This window comes from Parasteatoda tepidariorum, chromosome 10 (assembly GCF_982258835.1).
Source record: "Parasteatoda tepidariorum strain Cologne lab strain chromosome 10, Ptep-v5.0, whole genome shotgun sequence".
Classification (NCBI taxonomy): domain Eukaryota; kingdom Metazoa; phylum Arthropoda; class Arachnida; order Araneae; family Theridiidae; genus Parasteatoda; species Parasteatoda tepidariorum.
The window spans coordinates 4,785,066-4,806,390 of record NC_141764.1 but is presented as its reverse complement, the minus strand read 5'-3'; the positions used below and the strand labels follow the sequence as shown (position 1 = coordinate 4,806,390).

Here is a 21,325-nt window from a genome sequence, read left to right as displayed (position 1 = left end):
TAATAGTAACCTAGTATTTCTTTTATGAAATAATTTAAATTACAAAGGCCAAGTTATCTGGAATATCAATTTATCCGAGGGTACTTTTTTTTTTTAAATGAATCAAATATGACGCTTGCCAGTTCCACAATGCCAATGATTTACAGAGGTCTCTGCACAGAAATCTGAAAGGGGTTTTCCATTTAGGTAGATGTTCATAATTGCGTTTAACACTTCTTGTTTATCAATTCAACCATGCTCAATATGTTGCTGCATTGTGGGTCATTTTGATGCATTAGGTCTTTATAAATAGCTTGGTCTCGGAGGGCTGAAGTTTTCTGGTGTTTAACGATGTTATGTATCTTAAATTTTAATGACACCCATTCTTGAGAATTTTTTTTTATCTACTCCTTCAAAAAAGATTGTAAGATAACAAAAATTGAAAATGTATCACGAACATTAACGGGAAAATGGCCGTCAGCGCGGACGTCGGATTCGAGAAATTTGTTGTCCGCTGGGAATTTTTGACCGCTGAGGACGGGCGGGCGGGTGGTTTTTCGAGCCCTGTCATGAATATAATATGCTTATAAAGTATCTCTCTGTCTCTCCCTTACAAACAAATAAAATAAACTGTGTTTTTAAGTACCACCTTTGAAAATTTGATTTCCGGAAACTTCTGTGATCAATGATTTTTTGAAACGTCTGGACGTTCGATCTCCGGAAACTTCCGGATCACTGTTAGCGAAAAATCCTGAAATTCGGATTTTTTCCGGAGCACAATCAGCCCTGAATTACGAATTCTGCAAAATTCGTGCCTGCCATATAGTTACTAGTTTACGTTGTCATAATTTTATTTTTTTTAAAACTAAATTACCGCGCATTGTATAGCAATGAAAAAAGCTAAATATTTTACATTCCCCAATACTGTCATCACCAAGATATGAGGACACTGTTGTACAGCAGAAACTTGCATGTTTGAACCGAGAAGTTCCGAAACGGCTGAATGAGTGCGAAACACGAAGAGAAAGCAGCCACCTCCACTTCATGCCCCACACTCACCCAGTTGTTTCGAAACTACCGATCCACACTTGCAAACTTTCCCGTGCAGATCGATGTATTGCATAGAAAGCATCCGTTGAATTTTAGTTCCAGGAGCTATTTTTAAAATAGTCTTTTTTTTTAAAATTTCGATAACGTCCAAAACCGCATTAGAGTAACTAAAAATAATTACAGCAAATTTTCGTATCTAATGAACCTTTAAAAAAATTATTTAATATTTAACACTGCTGATTGTATTCCTAAAATTTCTAGTGTTTATTTTAATGCAGTCCTCCATAGAAAAGGCCAAAATTTATGGTTATGATTATAAAAAATATTGCTTTCTCATACAAAACATTATATAAAATAATTGTTATAAATTAATATTGATCCTCAAATTGATAACATCAATTTGAGAACAAACTAAAGCGTTAGGAAAAGTTTTTCCGAAGTTAGATAAAAAAACAAAAATAGATAAAATTACGATTTATAAAATTTTAATAGTTCCCCTACAATCAATTCAACATTAAATGTCAAAGAAATATTTCAAATTTCCTTTAAAAATGATTTTATATTAATTTAAACTAGAGTGAAATAAAGTGTTTGAAATGTTCTATTTTTTTAATTTGAGAAAATTAGAATAAATTTAAGTTTTTTAATTGAAGTTAAATAGTGTTAAGCAATAGATTTACTGCCAGGAGTTTAGCTTTTTAAAACGCGTTGTTTCACACCGGTTTCATGCCTTTAGCCCTTCTCCCTTCCCTCTCCTCCTCTTTTCAGTTGCATAGGAATGTTCTGCGATATTTTCCCTTTTTATTAAATAAAAATAATTTTTTTGCGTGATACTTTTCTTTAGAACTATGTTTAATGTAGTTTTCAGTTCCATATAGTTTTCCAACTTAAAAGATTTTAATCTATATGAAAATCAAGAGAGAAACAAACATACTTCCTTCCTCTATGACTTTCCACACGCTAATGGGGAAAGCATGTGAAGTGTTGCCATAGGTAAAGAGTTCTGCTCTACGCCACCTGCAGCCCATTTTGATCGTCAATTCCGGCAATAATAGCTTTTTTCTAGTAAAAACATCACATTGCGTTTAAGTTATGACTAAAAATATACTTATTTTAAATATTTAAATTTCAACATCTCTCATCTAACATTAAAATAATAACTTCTAGTAAATCTGAAACCAACAATGCAAGAGCCGTGTGGACTCAGGGGATAGAGATTGCCTTCCAATGAGGTGAATCGGGTTCGAATCACAGCAATGGCTGGTTGATACGAATTCCGCATCCGACCGCAGTGCTGATGTAAAATATCCTCAGTGGTAGACGAATCATGGGTTAGAATCTCCTTGCCGTTAGGCTAACCATGAGAGGTTTTCGTGATTCCCCCCATGTAAAGCAAATGCAGGCTAGTTCCACAAGAAAGTCCTCCACCAAAGCGAATTTCACCCAAAAATTGATTCAGAAATTCCCTTGTCTTCTGGATGGGGTTCAAAATGACAAGGCTACGAAGTTGAACGTTAGTAATCGTAAATCCAAAATACTGGGTTGGCTGTTATGAAATAAAATAAAGACAACAATGCTACGAAGAGAAGCGACTTCACATGAGAATGACGGAATCCAAAGACACTGTATGGATGGTGTTTTCAATAGAAATGTAAACAATAACAATCTTGGGCTCTACTCTAGTTCCGGTTAAGAAGTTTGCAGCTTGTTACTACATGTTATTCTGATAAAGATGTTTTCAAACGGATAATTTTGTTTTCAATAAAAGAAATAAATTGGATAATTTCTGAGCTCAAATCTGCCGTATTTCATAAGATATTAATGTTATTATGTAATTCTGGGGAGTTTGGGGTGAAAATTTGTTTTAGTTATTTTGTTACTTATTATTAAAAAAGGTGACATGGTTGCTAGATTTTGAATAACTCGCTTTTTTGGCAGTCTTGATTTGGTCTCTTTCCAATTTTTTATTACTGTTTGTTCGTGTTGCAAGCTGTGCAACATCTTGCGTTAGTGTTAACACTTTTAGTATTGTAAACACAAGTATTGTTAGCATTGTAAACATAAGTAATCAAATACATTGTTTGCAAGAATCTCAAAGCACAATGATGCCAAATGGCTTTAAAATACAACTAAAATTGTAACCCGGAAATTTAGGCAGTCCCGAGCTTGCAGCGTTCTCTAGTGTAGAAAACACCATCCATATGCGAAATCATTTTGTGTCGTGGAACAGGAAATTATTGATTGTGGTGTGTCTACCGTAGCAAAATTCCAATTCACTAGACATGTTAACTCGATTCTATGATGGAGTAACTTTTGATAGATGACTTTGTCGACTCACCCCACACGACAATAACTTCGAAGGAGTTTTTAGCTACTGAAACAATAATGATTTAACTCCAATGAATTTTTAAAAAGTGCATATGGAAGAGTGGACAGGAAATAAATTATAGGTTTTAATCAGGTTAGAGAGAAATAACTAAACATAAAATCCGCATAACAGCCAAGCTGCCATATGCAGTTAGTTTTTAAATCTTCAAAGATTTCCATCAATATAAGAATAACGTTTGGTTAAAAATGCAAGGTACATGCAACGAGTATGGTTTTCAACTTAAGGGTCATTGTTTGAAAGAACCGAAACGAGATCGAGGAATTTCCATACAAGGATTATATTAACCATTATAAAATGATCAAGAGATTTTTCGGTTCGATATCAGGTGCTGAAAATGAAGCCGAAAATATCTTGCAGCGGAGTTGAACATGGGGAGTGCAATAATATCGCGGAAGTAGACGCGCAAGTATGTCATCAAACATGTAAAATGATTGGAGCTTTCATACGCTATGGACCCCCGAAATAGTTTGTGGTTGAATGAATAGTAAAAACATTGAAGTACGCTTTTGCATAATACGCGACGAAAATTTAAGTGGTAAAGAAAAATAATCTAATTTTCGAAAAAGAAAAATTAAGTACTTTTTAAAACCACTCAATGAAAAAAGCACCTTTAAGCACGCTGCGCACCATGAATATACTTGAACTGCTCTCATTGCCGAAAACAGAAATGTAAGTTACACTACTCATGAAACGCTTCCCGCCCCGCCAGCAATATTTTAGCTATAAAAAGAGTGCTTTTTAGTTTTAACCTAAATGTTAACTATTTGCCAACCAAACAAATTACGCTCGAGGTTCAAGCATTTTTTAACAGCTACAAATCACTATCCGCCAACTGACAGAATAAAGTAGGGAGATCTCAATGATCGTTCGATAAACTGTTAAGGAAATTAAATGATAACTACACAGCTTATTATCGCAAAGGGTGTTTAAAAATATATATTCTTATTGTTTACTTATATTTTTTCTTCACGTGTGACAGAATCTTTATTGAAGAAAATGAGTAACTCACGTATGTAACATTACATAATAATCCAAACATAATGATATTTGAAATTTATTCTCTCCAGTGAAAATATAATTTTAAAATATACGTTTTTATTACAATTGCTTAAATTTTGAAAGAAAAAAAAATAATTGTAAAATCTCATACAAACATGTTACAGATCAAATATCACATATCCATACATAATGAGTTTTGAAATTTATACTCTCCAGTGAAAATATAATTTTGAAATATAAGTTTTCGTTACAATTGCTGAAATTTTGAAAAAAAATTTGTAAAATATCATACAAACACGTATCAAACCAAACATCACATATACAAAATATAAAGGAACCAAAAAAAAGAAAATCATTTGGAATAAAAAAATTTAATTAAAATAGCAGTTGATGATATCAATTTAAACTCTGTTACGACCTAAAAATGTTTTTAAAAACATTTATGCGTAAATTTTAAATTACCAAATGCATTTTTGCTTTGTTTTTTAACTCATAAAAATTCTCTTTTTTAATTCCTGTGTAAATATTTAAAAAAAAAAAAAAAAAAAAGGAATTTGGAAATTATTTTTTTTAAATGTATTAAACATAAATTTGCATTTCCCTTACCTAAATTTCTTTTTTATTTATATAGCAATGATGCTGACCTTTTAAACTAGCTATCAGTAATCAGAAGTACAATAATACATATAAATTTAACAAAATTCAAATTAATGCAATTTTAAGGTATTTTCACCAAATTCTATACTGGCATATAAAAAATACTAATAATATTCTGCATTCATTTACTATTAAGTAGCACTTTCTTTTCCGTTATTCATTGCAAACAACAAAATTTTATAGCTCTTGATAGTTAATGAAAAAAAAAACTAATTTTCAACAAAGTGTTACAAAAATTCTCAAAAGTGATAATTTTTATTATTCAAAGGTAAGATCTATAATGTTAGAAAAACAATTCTAACAGAAAACAAAAATTTTAAGATATGTGGACAGCACTTCATATTTTATTTTGATGTGGCTATTCTAACTGTAACTTTATTTATTTTTCTTATTTGTGGGCGTCTCTTTATTAGGTCTCAGTTTGTGTACTTTTGAACCATTATTGACTTAATTTGTGATTGTCATAAATTTTTCTCTGCATTTACATTTTAATTTTTCCAATCGCTTCTTCTTATTTGATTTTCCATTATGGGGCCTCGAGGGCACTGTCAGTTTTTGATTTCACCACTGACAACAGAAAGGCTCCTGTGCGTCTTCTTGATGAAGTATTATCCTGCTAACACACATATCTTTAAATGTTTGTTGTTTTCGGACTTTCTAAATTAAAATAAAACAAATTTGGATTTTGCTGCTTTAAGCGCTTTTCTATTTTGATTTACTATTTTAAATGTTACTCAGATATTTTGTCTTTTTCTGTCAATTAGTTTCATTCTTTGATTGGACAAAGGAGGTAAGATCCTAATAATTACGGATAAATTATAATAGTTGGCACCTCTGCATAAGTATTTAGTAAATTTTTATTCTTATGTTAAAATTACCTTTTTAATATAAAAATTTCTTTTTTTACAGAATTATCAAGATTTTGGGAGAAATTAGGGATTCTTCCTGAAAAATATGACGTGCTGATATGATGGTGTTAAGATGTTGCTTCCACAAATGTTGTTTGAGGAACATTCCAGACTGCTTGTTAAATGACAAGCTTAATAGGAATGCAATTCAATTTAAACAGGGTTCCTACTCTTTTTAACAAAGCAAAAATTAAGGACTTTTTTGGAGAAAAAAAATTAAGGACCTTAAAAATGGTATGATTGCTTATCATCAAATATACATATACCAGCAGTGGCAGTGCCAATTATTTACCTTTTTAAAAAAGAAAATTAATCAATAAAAAAAATAATAAAACAATTTTATTTATATGTAAGTATACTGATATAATTATATTAATTAACAGGACTTGCTAAAGTAGGACCAGGTAATTTCTGCAAACCCGGATCTGATTTTTCTACCCGGATCTGATCCCCCCCCCAAAAAAAGGTACTATATCTCTTCTATGTGCAGTATTTCGCTTGTTCACTCTCTATTCTTTTCTTTCATCATAGAGTATCAATCTAGGCAGAATATTATTAATGAAAGGACATCCCTTCTTGTCCCCCTATAAAGCCCTACCCTTCATCCATGGTCTAATTCTATGTGATAAAAGAACGACTTTTTGTTTCAATTGTTCCTATCAACTATAGTGATACTGAAAAATTAAGGACTTTTAAAAACCTTGCACCAAAATTAAGTACTTTTAAGGGCCCTCATTTTCCAAAATAAAAATTAAGCAGTTTTTAAGGACCATGGGAACCCTGTTGTATTTTAACCAATGATAAATGCTGTTTTAATGAAACAGTAAATTAAAAATGAAATATGAGCTGTAAAAAATAGCAATTATTTTTGAACAGATTTCGTTTTGCAACTTGGGTTAGACACAACACCAGGGTTGTGGTTTTGGACAGTACACCTGGGTTTTACTGTCTTAAACTGTCCAAAACCTAGAACCTTGGGTAAATTGGTAAAAATCCTATATGTGTAACCATTGTACACATAATAATTACATAGATTAATAAATATTTGATACTTCTTATACAATTTGCTTTAACTTATTAAAAAGAAAATAATATAATAAAATGAGAAAAGATTTATAACTTTTGAAGCTCCACATTTCATTGAACAACAAAAGTGAATCCTTTAAATATGAATATATATGCTTTTAATCCATTCTGTCCTAAACCTTGCCAACTCAGCACAACACATTATTGAAAAGTAAGCATTGCAATCTGTCAATTATTCATAACAATCAAATTCAATTATTCATAAACAATTGAGATCCAAGAGTAACACATTCAGATATATTAAAAATGTGAACCACCACCAAAAATAAAACCAATGTGAACCACCACCAAATGTAAAAAAAAAAATTAAATAGAAATTGCAATTTTATTGGTTCCAGGATCTACTGCTAACTAAACAAAAACAGAAGCATATTAAACATCTAAACCCAACTCATATTTTGTTACTAAAGAATATAATTTTGCATGATATAGCTTTACAATAGATACAATTTTGCTATTAAAGAAAAATAGTCATAAATTTCATCTTTATTTGACATTAAAATAAACTTCACTTCCATCATTGCATAATTTGCTCAGCCCCGTGGCAGAATCGTGGCGACATCGTTGCAGAACATTACAGAGTTATTGTTGAAAGATTTTTTATTTCGGAAGGAAAAGAGCATTATTTTATCTGCAGAATTTTTGGAAAGTTTTTTTTTCTGTAGAATTATTTACAAAAAATGCCCTACTTGTATATCAAAGATGGAAGAAATACTTATTTTGATTTACTGATTACTGATTTTTTTTTCTTTACTTTGCTTTGAGAATAAAAAAAATTCCACAATGAAAGTAATTTCCAAATCAATAAAATTTTAAAAAGTTAACTACACAAATTTATATATATATATATATATATATATATATATATATATATATATATATATATATATATATATACATACACAAATTTTGTCTACTAATATATATATTTGCTACTATTAAAAATTATTTTCAGAAAGGTATTAGTACAAGAGAGAATTGTCGTAGAAAGCTCAAAAAAATTCTGTGACAGGGATGCTCAGTTGTTAATATTTTAAGTTCATCCAAAAATTTATGTGTTTTGAATTTAGAATCCTACACTTTAAATAATAATTAAATATTATCGAAAAATAACAACAAATAAGTAATGAAAGAAGAAATGTCTTTCTCGGCACTGGGTGGCACAGAATACAGTAAATGAAAACAATCAGCAATAATTACAATTCTCGCTAAAAAAAAAAAAAAGATAGACATAAGAGTGTATCATGAAAAAAAAATTTTTTTTTCAATATTCAAAATTTGGGTTCATTAAAAGTTTTCACTGTAGTTACACACTCTCTAAAAATATTAAGGCCTTTTAGAATGAGCCTAAAGTTAAATTCTTTTTTCATCTCAAAAACATACAATTAAAAATGTTTTCCCTTCAAAGCATACTACAAATTTCAGTTTTTAAGTTAACAAATGCACAGTAACAGTTGGGCATCAGATTAGAAAATATTTATCAACCCAAATCATGAAAATAATAAAAATAAAAAAGCATGTGAAACTATCTTACCCAAAATGTAACCATTTAAGTTATTTACATATTTATTTAAAGTTTTTTTTTTTACTGCATATGTATTGCTCATTTACCAGGAATTAGTTTCCTCTTCGTCACCTGACTTTATTACGCCACTTTTGGGAGAACGAAAAGAAAGGTTGCCAATTGGTGATCGTAGGACAAAAATATCAATATTAAATATTTAATAAATTTGATGGGGCCAAGTTTTTCTTATTATATTTTAAACTTATTATTGTGAATATTTATGGTAATATTTAGGTTATTGTAACAACGTTATGCGTAATTTCTTTTTATATAACCATAACACTTGCTATTTAACAACTTACCAATTTCATTACAAATTTACTATTTCAAAAAAATTGATTGCATACTATTTTTAGGAAAAATAAATTTAAAATAGCTAATTCTAACAAAAATGGTTAATTCTCATTTATTTTTGGCATAACAATAAATGAAATTAATCATTAATTTTAGCTAACAAAGCCTTGTTTTTTTCCCCATTCTATTATAATACATTTGCAAATAACGAATTTAATCTTTTTTTTTAATAAATAAACTTCGAATAATTTTTTATTCTACAAACAAAAATATTCTAAATATACAATACAAAATACTCTTAAATACAAATTCGAATAAAATACTTGTTTGCTTTTTAGCTGTATATAACACAAACTTCATTAACTTGTGAAGTGGACAGTACTCAAATACATTGAGTTATTTAATAACTATACTTCAAAAAATTTAGATTTTTATTAAAAAAAAACATGATGTATTGAAATCAAAAATAAAATTCAGCGAAAATTATTAAATTTTAAGAGAATAATTTTTAAACTTAAAACCCAAAATTTGTATTATGTTTATGCTTTGAAAAAAAAATTAAAATTTTAACCTAGGGGTGCACAAGGGTCACTTGCACAGCAGGTAGATTAATGATGGGCCGCACACATATTTAGTCATCTTCGTGGCACATATGATATTTTTATATAAAAATTAATGTTCTAAGCATTAACTATTTTTGTCAGTAAACTTAATAACATATTTGCAGAAAATTAAATAATTTTTATTATTTGAATTTATTTAAAAAACAAAACAAAAAAAACGATACTTTTTTAAAAAAAAAAACTTTCTACATTTTTCACAATAATTAGTTTATTTAGTAATATATATATATATATATATATATATATATATATATATATATATATATATATATATATATATATATATAGGGGGAATTCTTACAGAATGAAAGTGCAAAAAATATACATATTTTATGGAGTGATATAAAGTTGAATTAAATATTTTAATTAAATAAAATATCTATAAAAAAAACTAAATTAAAAGGAAATTTTTTATAGCATTCAGAAGTTCCTGCAGGCTGCACATTAACAGTTGGCGGGTTGCGTGTGATCCGCAGGACACAGGTTTTGCATCCTTATTTTAATCAAACTTTTTCACCTAAATAAAAAATAAATAAAAACTTTTTCACCTAACAATAAATTAAAAAAAAAAATTTTTAGGCCCATTGTACAATATTAAAAAACTTTTTTCAATAACACTAATTTTTTTTTTAAATAGTTACAGCTATAAAATTGTCAATGAAAACTTTTTACAGCCTTGAAATTTTTATATGAATTCAAAACAAATATTTTCCATTTTTGTACACAAATGATGAGCTGATACATATATGATATCTGATGAAAAATACACATATTTCCTTCAACAGATGAGAATGTCTGTTCTGTATCACAAAAAGATATTTCATATCTAAAAGAAACATCTACAGTACACAAGTGGTTTCCTTTACTTACACCCAAATTAGGATGTTTTTCCTGTTCAGTGTATTTTTCACTCAATTTCAGGTCAGGTATAGCCCGGTTTAAGATTACAAACAGGACTGGACTTGATATCTGTAGAAATAATTCAGAACAATTAATTTAAAATCTTATTCAGGGTGGGTAGCCAAATCTTTCAACAAAAAATAAGCATTTTTTAAGCAATTAAAAATATTTTTAAGCACTATATACATTCACAAAATGCAAAATAATTTTCAAAGACTTTACATGATCATGATAAAATAACTAGTTTTTGACAAAGAACTCTCTTCTTGATTATATCAGCCATTATAAAATACTGGAGAGATTTTTCAGTTCGATATCAGAGGGTGGAAAATGAAGCTTGAAATTGAGAATATCTTGCAAAAAGCAGCAGAGTTGCTCATGAGCATGGTTTGTAATTTTTTTGATTTTTTTTAAAAGAACAAAAAAAAAAACAGATTTTTTTGTATTTAAATCAGATTTTTTTGATTTTTATTCAAATATACTGTAAGAACTTTGATTTATGATTAAAAAAAGTTTAAATTTTTTTAATCAAATTTAAATTAATATTAAACTATATTATAACAATATTTTAGAAGATTTAACTAACTAAAACAATTTTTCATTATAATGCATAGCAACCATTTCGAAACAAATGCATGATTGAAATTTTAAGACTAGATGAAGTAGAAATATTAAAGAATACTTTAACTATTAAAACAAAGTTTCAATTAGCAAACCATAATTTTAATTTAAAATTGTGATTTTTTTTCTCGTAATTTTTAAAATGACAAAATAAGTGTAACAGATTGTGTTTATAAATGTAGTCATTCATCAAAAAATAAACAAATATTTAATCTATATATTTTTATAGTAAAATATTCCTTTTTAATTCCAAATCAAAATAGATAAGTTAAGCTAAAAAAAGTTGTTAAAAAATCTATGCACTTATTGGAATTTTTTTTTCTCACAAAATTTCTTTCTGATAATGTCAAAGATGTACACTGTAAACATGCACACTGTTACCAGTTAATAACCCAACTGCTTTAAATAGACTTTGAAAGAGTTTGAAGGGGAAGAATGACACTATATCCGGAAAAAAAATATCTAAATTAATCAGCATTTTTTTTTCTATTTTTGGCATATAAGGCCAATTTCTTCTTAATATAACCTCAAGCTTTAGAAAAATACATTTTCCACCGATAAAATGTAATATAAATTTTAACTCCATGCCTTTTCAATCAAAAGGTAGAATTTAAATTAACATTGTTTGTATTTTTTTTGCGTGAAAAAAATTCATGTTTAATAATTACTTTTTACAGCTATGAAAGTCTATTATTAAGACATCATTGAATGTTTACTTTAATCAGTACTTTAAATTTCAAGTATCAAAAGATTTTTAAAAATGTAATTTCAAATGTGTTGGAATTTATCACACACGAGGAAAGAAAGTAATTTCGATAACTAAAATTAATTAATGCAGCACTTCATTTAAAATAAATTTTAAAACTAAGAAAAGAAAATAATAAAAGTATCAATTTTAAACACTGTTTTTCAACTTTTCAAATCAATATATATAAAAAAAAATCATTTGATTTAAATCAATGATTTTCTTTAAAAAAATCATTTGATTTAAATCAATGATTTTCTTTAAAAAAATCATTTGATTTAAATCATGATTTGCACATGAGAGTGCAAGAATCTCACTGATCCCAGCTCAGTGGATGCGTATGCAAACTCACAAGTATTTTACTTAACATGTGAAAAGATTGGCGCTTTCATACGCTATGGACCTACAATGCGCCGAAGTAACCTGTGGTTGAATGAATTGTGAAAATGCTGAATAGAACTATGTGTAAAGCACGCTTTTGCATAATATGTGTCGAAAATCAACATGGTAAAGAAAGAAATCTAATTTTCGAAAATTGAAAATTACACACTTTTTAAAAACACTCAATGGAGACCTTTAAGGGCTTTTAAAAAACGAAAAGAAAGCACCTTTAAGCACATTTTAAAAACGCACCATGTTATTATTATTGGGTTGGCAAGAAAGTATTTCTTTAACATGAAATAAAACATTAAAAAAATTGTTAAACTTAATCGAGTAACACTTATTTAAAAAGAACATAACTGAAGACAAAAAACATATTTTTAACAACAAATATCAAACCATCCTAAAAAGAAACTAACAAACATATAAATAATCCATATCTAGTTAAAGTTATTGCGCTTACATGGGCCCCTGATGGTAAGAGAACAAGAGGAAGACCCAGACTTACCATCCAGCGCATGTTTTTGGGCGAATTAAAAGAATGTGGAATATCTGGCTGGGAGGAAGCAAGATCTATTGCTAAAGACAGGAGGCGTTGGAGGGATATGCTGGAGGCCTTAAGTGCCCAAGTCACGTAGAGGATAAGTAAGTAAGTAAGTTAAAGTTATTCCATATTTATTAAGTTAAATCAAATAGAACAAATAACCAAAAAATAATGCTTTGAATTAAACAAAATTAATGAAGAATTAATTAAACAAAATAAATGAAAAAAATAAAATATTGCATTAAAAATAAATAAGTAAATTATCCTAAAATAAGAAGCAATGCTGCAGGAAAATAAAAATTAAAGGAAGAACTTATTAATCAATAAAATAAAAGATTTACTTTTTAACAACTAAGTCACCCTAAAAAAAAACAAACAACATCCCCCTAAATTAATAAAATACAGTCAAACTCTGTTATAGTGAAAACCCCGGATATAGTGAACGAAATGTTCACTCATGTGCTTTGCCATACACATATAATATCATTTTTTGTGGATATAGTGAACCAAAAGATGAGAGGAAATTGGATATTCTGAACTTTTTTCTGTCCCGGAGTGATTTTTCCTTCATTTTTTGGTAATTTTGAAATTTCTACATAAAATACATATACCAATTTTTAAGACCTCTTATTGAGTGAAATGTAGCCAGAAGCATTTTTTCTTAATTGCTTCTTCTATCTCAGTTTTTCATCCCTAAATTTTTTGTAAGCAAGACGATGAGTAATAAAAAATAAAAGTGAACACATTTTTTGTTACTACATATTGTTTTTTAATTCTTTTTGTATTTCTTTTTATTAGTCATTTATTTAAATAATATGTAATAAAAGGGAGCAGTTCAGAAAAATTAGTTGAAATTGTTTGTAGTACGGATATAGTGAGCTCCCACTTACAGTGAACCGAAATTTTGGTTTTTTGAAGGTTCACTATAGCGAGGTTTGACTGATGTATTTAATGGAAATTAAATCATTTTAATCAATTTCAAAGTTTTTAAGAACAGAAGAAAAACTTTTAAAAAACCAATATGCTTAAATTTTCTATTTTAGAAAGAAACAAATGAAATAAAGATGGAACCAAAACAACAGGTAGAAAAGGCTCAGAAGAAAACAATAAGAAAGAATTACTTGAGATAGATGACTCTAATCTCAACAGGATGACTCGTTGAATGGGGTTCAAATTTGGATAAAGCAGGACTTGAATTCTTAGTAGTAGGTCTAAGTGGTCCTTCTAACCTAAAATCATTTACATTTTGTTATTCTGCAAGCATTTAAGGATTTCTTTTTTAAAAAAATATAATTTAATTTAAGCACAAAAAAAAGCTTACAAAAAGTGGGTATTAAATGAAAAGATATATAAAGTTAATTCCACATGAGTCGGTGACCTATCAATATCGGTCACTGACACATTAGGTTTGAGGAGTAAGTGGTCACCATGGGTGTCACTCTAAAAAAATTTCAAGACTGAACTTATTTTTTTGATAAATGAACACAATCTAGAATTATTTACTAGAATTTTCAGTCATTTATAGTTCACAGACTTCAGAATGTACCTTTCTATAATAAGGACTTATATATTAAATTAATTATCAAGTTTTTTTCCTTTCATTTTATTAATTTATTTTTTACAGCAAACTAGATAAAAATAACAGCTAACCTTGTACATCTTTTCACATCAACCACTGAATAATAAACAACTAATTTTTTCTAAGCTATACATATCTCTATTTATTTCCTCACTTCATTATTAATTTTTTGTCCTATCTCTATAATATTTTTTTTTAAAAATAATAATCTCAATTTAACTTGGGACAGCATTAAAAAACGCTTGGGAAAAATAAAAACAAGAAAATTTAGACACAACAATAGTACAAATTTTCTTTAAGCAAAGCAAGCGTTGAAGTTAAATCTCATTCTTTCATTAATGAGCTGCATCATTACTTGATCATTTCACAGTAATTATAAAAATTACCAATGTTTACATTAAAATGTAATTTTTATTTAAGAGCAAAATTTTTTACATTTTTAAGGAAATACATAAATTTTAATATTAAAAACAAATTGAAAAGAGATATTAATTTAACTTCATCTACTGATTTTCTTTCAAGACTGACTTCGGCTTATTTATGAAAATAATTAAAAAATTCCAAGCTTTAGTCATAAATAAGGTTAACGAACAAATGTTAAAAGGTTTCAAAAAATAAATCTTAACACTAATAAACTGAGCAACCTGAATGTGCAAACTCAGTTATAAATGTTAAAATATGAGATGTTTGTTACGTATTTTACTTGAGAGGAAAAGAATTAAAAATTTCAATCATTTTAAATTTAAAAAAAATCAATAAGGGACGGAAGATATCTAGATGACTAAAGATATCTAAAAAGTCCTAACATCATTTGTTGTGGAAATTTTTTAAAGCCTGCAATTAAAAAATTGGCTAAATATACATCAGCTTAATCAATATAAGCTAATGTTAAGCAATCTAAATCCTTACCAATTAAATTTAAGTTTTCAATTTCGTAAATTTTTAACCCAAGTTGTATAAACCCTTTTTCAAAAAGAAATGTTTAAACAGTTTAAAATAGCAATTGAGTTTAAATAATAACATTAATTTTAGAGCTATTTAATGTCATTCTCAAATAAGTGAAAACAAGAAGAAAAAAATTATGAATTTCTTCAAAAATTAAAATAAATAAATTTTTTAATATTTTATAAAAAAGAATTTAGGTTATGTTTTCAATATTTTATGTAAAACATTATTTTATATTTCTTAAAAGAACATAATCAATTTATCAATACCACTAAATAAACAAATCAGATATTAAACATACATACTATTAAAATCATATATTGAATTCACAATTACAAATAGCATAATAATTTCCATTATCAAATAATGTTAAGTATGAATACCCAAACCAACCCCTGAATAATATGATTAATAGATTTTAAAATTCTCTTTAAAACTAACAAATATTTTTTTTAAAAGTGATGTGACAAACTTTAAACTTTTTCTAACTATACTGAATTTAATTTGCTTACATATGAATTATATAATACTTATTGTTAAACAAATGTATTTGTCATTTTTAATTTTTTCCTCTTTTTATTCAGTTTCTTTCACTGTCCTGGAAGAAATATGTTCAGCGTATCTGCTACATTTTAGATTTTCAAATCCATGACTTTTCACGACTTATTCCAAGAATTTTTCATGACTTAATGAAGTTACTATTTTCTTTGACAAAAACAATAAATTTAAAAAAGCATTGTAATAACATTAATTGAAATGATACCCATAACCAAAACTGTTATACTCTGCATCTTCATATTTACAGATTTTAAATTTAAAAAACAGAGTAAAGAAAGAGTTGAACCAAGATACTTTTCTTGTTCATCTGAAAGGAAAGAAATATTCCTGATTTTTCTGTGAACATCATGAAATTGGGAGAGGGGGAGGAATTCAATTTTAAAAATTAGATTTTATATAGGCAAACTAAATCCATGACTTCCCATGATTTTTTTAAAAAAATAATTAAAATCATGACAAATTTAGTTCAATACCGAAATTCATGAATTTTCATAATTCTCCAGCAGATATTATTGCAGATATTCTGTATGTTTCTTCCGGGTTGAAATGCCAACAATGTTAGTTTAAATCTTCTTCTATGTTTATTTGAAATAATACAGATTCCCACTAGAAATTAAGCTCAAAATTGGAAGAAAATATTCTTTTCTTATTGTTACAATTAAACTGAATGAATTTATATGAACGATATAAAATTTAACTATATAAAATAGTTTTAAAAACAACTGTTTGGTTCAAACCACATAGGTCTTTATTCAACTATCCAACCGTTTATCTATGTTAGAAATTATTCCAAAAATATATGTTAAATAAAAATAAATAAAAATTTTTAAAGTTTTAGAAAATTTTATGAAAAGAATTATCATTAATGAATGACGCATTCACTGCCTTTTTCTGGTCAAAAGACATCAATTAATGCCTCAGCTCATAAATTAAATAAGATAGTGCGACTTTCATGTGTTACACCTAAATATTAAACACTTAGACATTTAAAATCCACCATCTTATATTAACCGCTAAAAACATTGCTTTATATAGTTTGCCTAAAGTAAGAATTCCCCATACCATTTGTCTGGGCCTGTGGAGGTGACTATGGTAATGAGGTCTAATCAAAGAATAAAACTAAAGCAGCTGAATCTAAATTTACTTTATTTTAATTTATAAAGTCAGAAATACAATTCTAGCAGAAAACAACGAAAATTTTAAGATATGTGTGTTAGCACTTCATCAAAGGGACACACTGCCTGTTAACATACAGGAGCCTTTCTGTTGTCAGTGGTGAAATCAAAAACTGAGAGTGTCCTTGAGGCTCCATAATGGAAAATCAAATAAAAAGAAGCGATTGGAAAAATTGCAATGTAAATGCAGAGAAAAATTAATGACAAACAATCACAATTTATAGGTTCACTGAGTAAGATCTAATAAAGAGACGCCCACACATAAGAAAAATAAATAAAGATAAAGTTACAATTAGAATAGCGAAATCAAAATAAAATATAAATTGCCAAATCAGTAAGAAAAATTTAGAAATAAATCAAGTGCTGACCCCTTTTTTGAAGATCTTGAAAAAATAAAACAGAAAAACATTCAATGAGTAAAAATTTTTTAAAAAGTGCTTCCATCTATATGTTAACAAAGTATAATTATTTGAAGTAGTGTGTAGTAGTAGGAGTGTGGGGTTGTTGTTTAGGACAGGTTTTGGCTTGAGTCGACGAAAGAAAGGGAATCTTTTTCTTCGCCCTAGAATGAAGAAAAGCTACCCTCCCTGAAATGTGCTATTCTTGGTTCCATAGCAGCAGACGGCCACAGATTTTGTGGTGAGGGAGTTCATACTGTAGACAAACTATACCTATGCTTAAAGTATTAACCAATGTTCATAACAAGTACAAACTGGTTTTACAAGTAAAACTGATTTAAAATAAAGTTTAAAATAATGGCCACTTATTGTTACACATATTATAAATACACTTAACAATTAAACATATTATAAAATAAAATAATGAACATGTTGCATTCAAATTTATAACAAAAGATTAAATATTTAACAACTAGTATGAATAAGAATTAGAATTGTGAGAGACTAAACATCAAAAACACTTATTGCACTCAAAAAATTTTAAAAACTAAATAAAATAAATATCTAACTATACTTTCACTCACATTTAATTTAAAATGTTTGCTTAACACACCAATTGAAATCCTGAAATTTTAAGATAATTTAAATAACTTTTAAAATGCATGACTATATAGAAAATTAATTACATAAACTCAAAGAATAACCAGGGGTCTATCCAGGGCAAATTTACCGGTATCTTCACAAAATACTTTAAAATAAGTAAGTTCTAAGATTCTCCATATTTGTTTTTATATCCCCATAAAAAAAAACTATAAATCCCAGAGTTTTTTTAAAATGAAACAATGAGATTCTCTCTCTATGAACTTTAAAGGAAGTCAAAATTCAAACATCATTCTAAACATTTAAATATTATCTTCAACATCATTGTAAATTTATTCTAACATATCTTTATTTTTTTATAAAACATTTTTTTCCCTGTGAAACTTTTTTCTGTATGACCAAGTCGAAATTGTTCTCATAATAAAAATAACTTAGTTCTAGTACTGCTAAATGCAAGTTGAAATTTAACTATGAACAATGGATTTTTAAATATGGATAAAATTTTAAGCCCGAAATTTTTCAATAGCCAAATTATTTTTTAATATATGGACAAAAATATATAGAAATTTACTAGTCATAAATGATTTTTATTTGTAGTGACAATTTTAGAAAATAATTTCTTATTTTACCATATTTTTGCGTTGATTTTTAATGTAACTTTTAATTTTCACAAATTATGTCTAAAGTTTCACAAAATAGGTACCTCTCAAAAAAACCTAGACAGACCCCTAATAACTTTATCCTTAAATCTCATAGCAGTTTTAAGTCATTTGTAAAAGCAGCTATTTCTTTTAAATCTATCTTAAAAAGGAAAATTCCAGAAATTACAGCTTGATTAACTGCCAATGTCTTAGTAGTCTAACACTGTTCCCGCAAAACTACCTTGCAATGTCTAGTTTTTAGACTCGCTAATATAGAAAGGAAAAATCCAACTATTTTTAAAACTTCGATCAGTATTTAATAATAATTTAAATAATGCATAGTTAATTTTGAGTTACAGTTTATTGCTACTCAATAATTACGTAATGCTTCACTTTTACAAAGTCTAACTAGGAGGCTGGGATAGCCTGGTTGATAAGGCACTGTCTAAGAGTTCGTGGGTTCGATCTCAGCTGGCCGAAGACTCCCAGTGCAGTAAATGGTGACTGATGCACGTTAAATCTTTCGAGTCACAAAGTCCTCCATGTTCAGATAACAAATCATACCTCTGGGAGTACTGATCCAGGAGTTTCATTGTCTTCCGAATCGTTTCAAAATAACAAGCCACAAAGGCTACGGAGTTGAACATTAGCAGTAGTCGTAAACCCAAAATTGAATCGCCTGTTCCACGACGAATATATAGATAAAAAGTTTAACTATGAACAAAAGAATTTTGAGATAGTTTTGATGTTTTTAAATCTAATAGATATCTCTAACCCAGCTAACGCTCCCAGCTTTAACAAACTTGTTTTTTATTATTACTGCATGGCAGTAAGTTTCAAAAAATAAAATGGCAAGAAATTTGTATAGTTCTTATTTTTCAAGCACTTATTTTCGGTGACATAAGTGATTTGAATATATAATCAAATATTAGTTTTTTATCCATCAGCATAGCTGCCAACACAAATAGGAAAAAATCCAGTAGAGTTTACAAAATATCATAAATTTCATGATAATTTTTGCATAATGTACTAAATATTTTACGCATAAGGAATTTTAGGGATTTTTAGAGTAATAAAAATAGAAATTTTTTTAATATTTTCCTGTTAGGTTTCTACTTTAGTAATGATACTGATGACTACCATAGAAATCACACATTTAAACATGGCAGCGAAAAAAGAAAAGAAAATCAGTTCAGAGAAACAAAAAGCGAGAAAAACTAGTGATTTCATTTCCACATTTGATTATCATGAGCGCAATGCCACATTTATATTAAAATCACACAAGCAGGGCAAGAACAACACTTTAAATGGTCTTAAAATAAAATTTGACTGGGTAACACTGAACAATATTAGAGACAATGAAGATTCAGTGGATAGAGGGTTCGTCTCCCAATGAGGTGAACAGGGTTCAAATCCCAGAGATGGCTGGTGGATATGAATTCTGTACCCACTTCTGCATCGACCACAGCGCTGACACAAAATATCATCTGTGGTAGACAGATCGTGGGTTAGAGTCCCCTTGCCGTCAGACTAACCAAGGCAGGTTTTCTTTGTTTTCCTCTCCATGCAAAACAAATGCTGGTTAGTTCCATCAAAAAGTCCTCCAAGAAGGCATAAACTACATGATACTGACTACAATACTTGATTCTGGAGTTCTCGTCTTCTGGATTGGGTTCAAAATTACAAAGTGACGGAGTTTAACATTAGTAGTCGTAAGCTGAAAATTAAGTCAGCTGATCAATGACGGTTAGAAAAAAACAAATAAGTGCCATGAATTCTAAAGTGAAATGCAGGACATTGCAATGAGCAAAAGTGGGATGCTCTGAAGAAAAGCACATAAGTAAGAATGCACATAAGCAGACCTATTGATGGTCTACAGTACATGGAAGAAAAATTAATTTAAAATAAGAACAATTGACACAATACTTACGTCATTGGTCGCTGCTGAACAGCTTCTCCAGGAGTAGGGACTGTTAACTTATAAATATCCAAAGTTTGCAGAGCATACTTAATCAATCCAATAAAAACTAGAGTTTCTTTAGGTTGGTACTGTTTACTTGAATTAGTGTTTGAATCTGAAACAATTTAAATAAAGGAATAAAATTAAATTAATAATTTGATAGAAAACACCTATTAAAAAAATAGCAATGGCAAGTCAAATGTTCAGACAAAAATAGTATCTAAATTTTAAAGAAATAGTATGAAACACAAAAAATAATGCAGCTACTCTTTTGTTAATTTTTATAATGATAATGAAAAAATAACTCTAATTTATAGCATACGAGGATAGCATGATAGAAGAAACACGGATAACATTCACTTTTTCTTTAAGAAGAATGGAATCCTAGAAATTTTCTTATAATTTCGAAAACTATATAATTTTTACCAGAGGAATATATTACTATCAAATTTTATACTTATACAATATGGTGACAGCAGAAGCATTGCAACATAGCACAAAAAAATGTTGTAAAAAGATTAAGAAAGTATGCTACTAGTTATTTGCTATATTTTTTATGTGTTACAACATCGAACCGCAAAAATGAAGGGAAAAAAAACTATAGTCAAAGTGAGATTTTGTAAAAATCATAGAGGCATGCAATTTTAAATGTATTAATATAGAAAAAGGGATGAGTATGGCCATATTTTACAAATAACAAACATAAACATTTTACAAATTCACATAACA

The 21,325-nt window shown here is 28.1% G+C and overlaps 1 protein-coding gene and 2 long non-coding RNA genes across 8 annotated transcripts in view; 2 read left to right on the top strand and 1 right to left on the bottom strand.

The window, feature by feature from the left end:
• Window positions 1–3,299: 3,299 nt before the first annotated feature.
• Window positions 3,300–6,393, top strand: LOC147802098 (uncharacterized). Its single transcript, XR_015429644.1, has 2 exons — window positions 3,300–4,087; window positions 5,984–6,393. It is a non-coding gene; the product is annotated as an uncharacterized LOC147802098 (long non-coding RNA).
• A 3,821-nt stretch (window positions 6,394–10,214) lies between these two features.
• The window catches only part of LOC107447304 (transformation/transcription domain-associated protein), a 35,013-nt gene continuing 23,902 nt past the window's right edge, over window positions 10,215–21,325 (bottom strand). For all 6 annotated transcript variants that reach the window (XM_087153763.1, XM_087153764.1, XM_087153765.1 and 3 more), the window contains 3 exons: window positions 20,567–20,711; window positions 13,862–13,969; window positions 10,215–10,518 (listed from right to left, as the gene is read on the bottom strand). The gene's annotated coding sequence lies outside the window, so the exon portion shown is untranslated. The remainder of the gene's footprint in view (window positions 10,519–13,861; window positions 13,970–20,566; window positions 20,712–21,325) is intronic.
• The window catches only part of LOC147802092 (uncharacterized), a 408,540-nt gene continuing 399,827 nt past the window's right edge, over window positions 12,613–21,325 (top strand). Inside the window, exon 1 of the long non-coding RNA XR_015429913.1 lies at window positions 12,613–12,845. This is a non-coding gene — a long non-coding RNA (uncharacterized LOC147802092). The remainder of the gene's footprint in view (window positions 12,846–21,325) is intronic.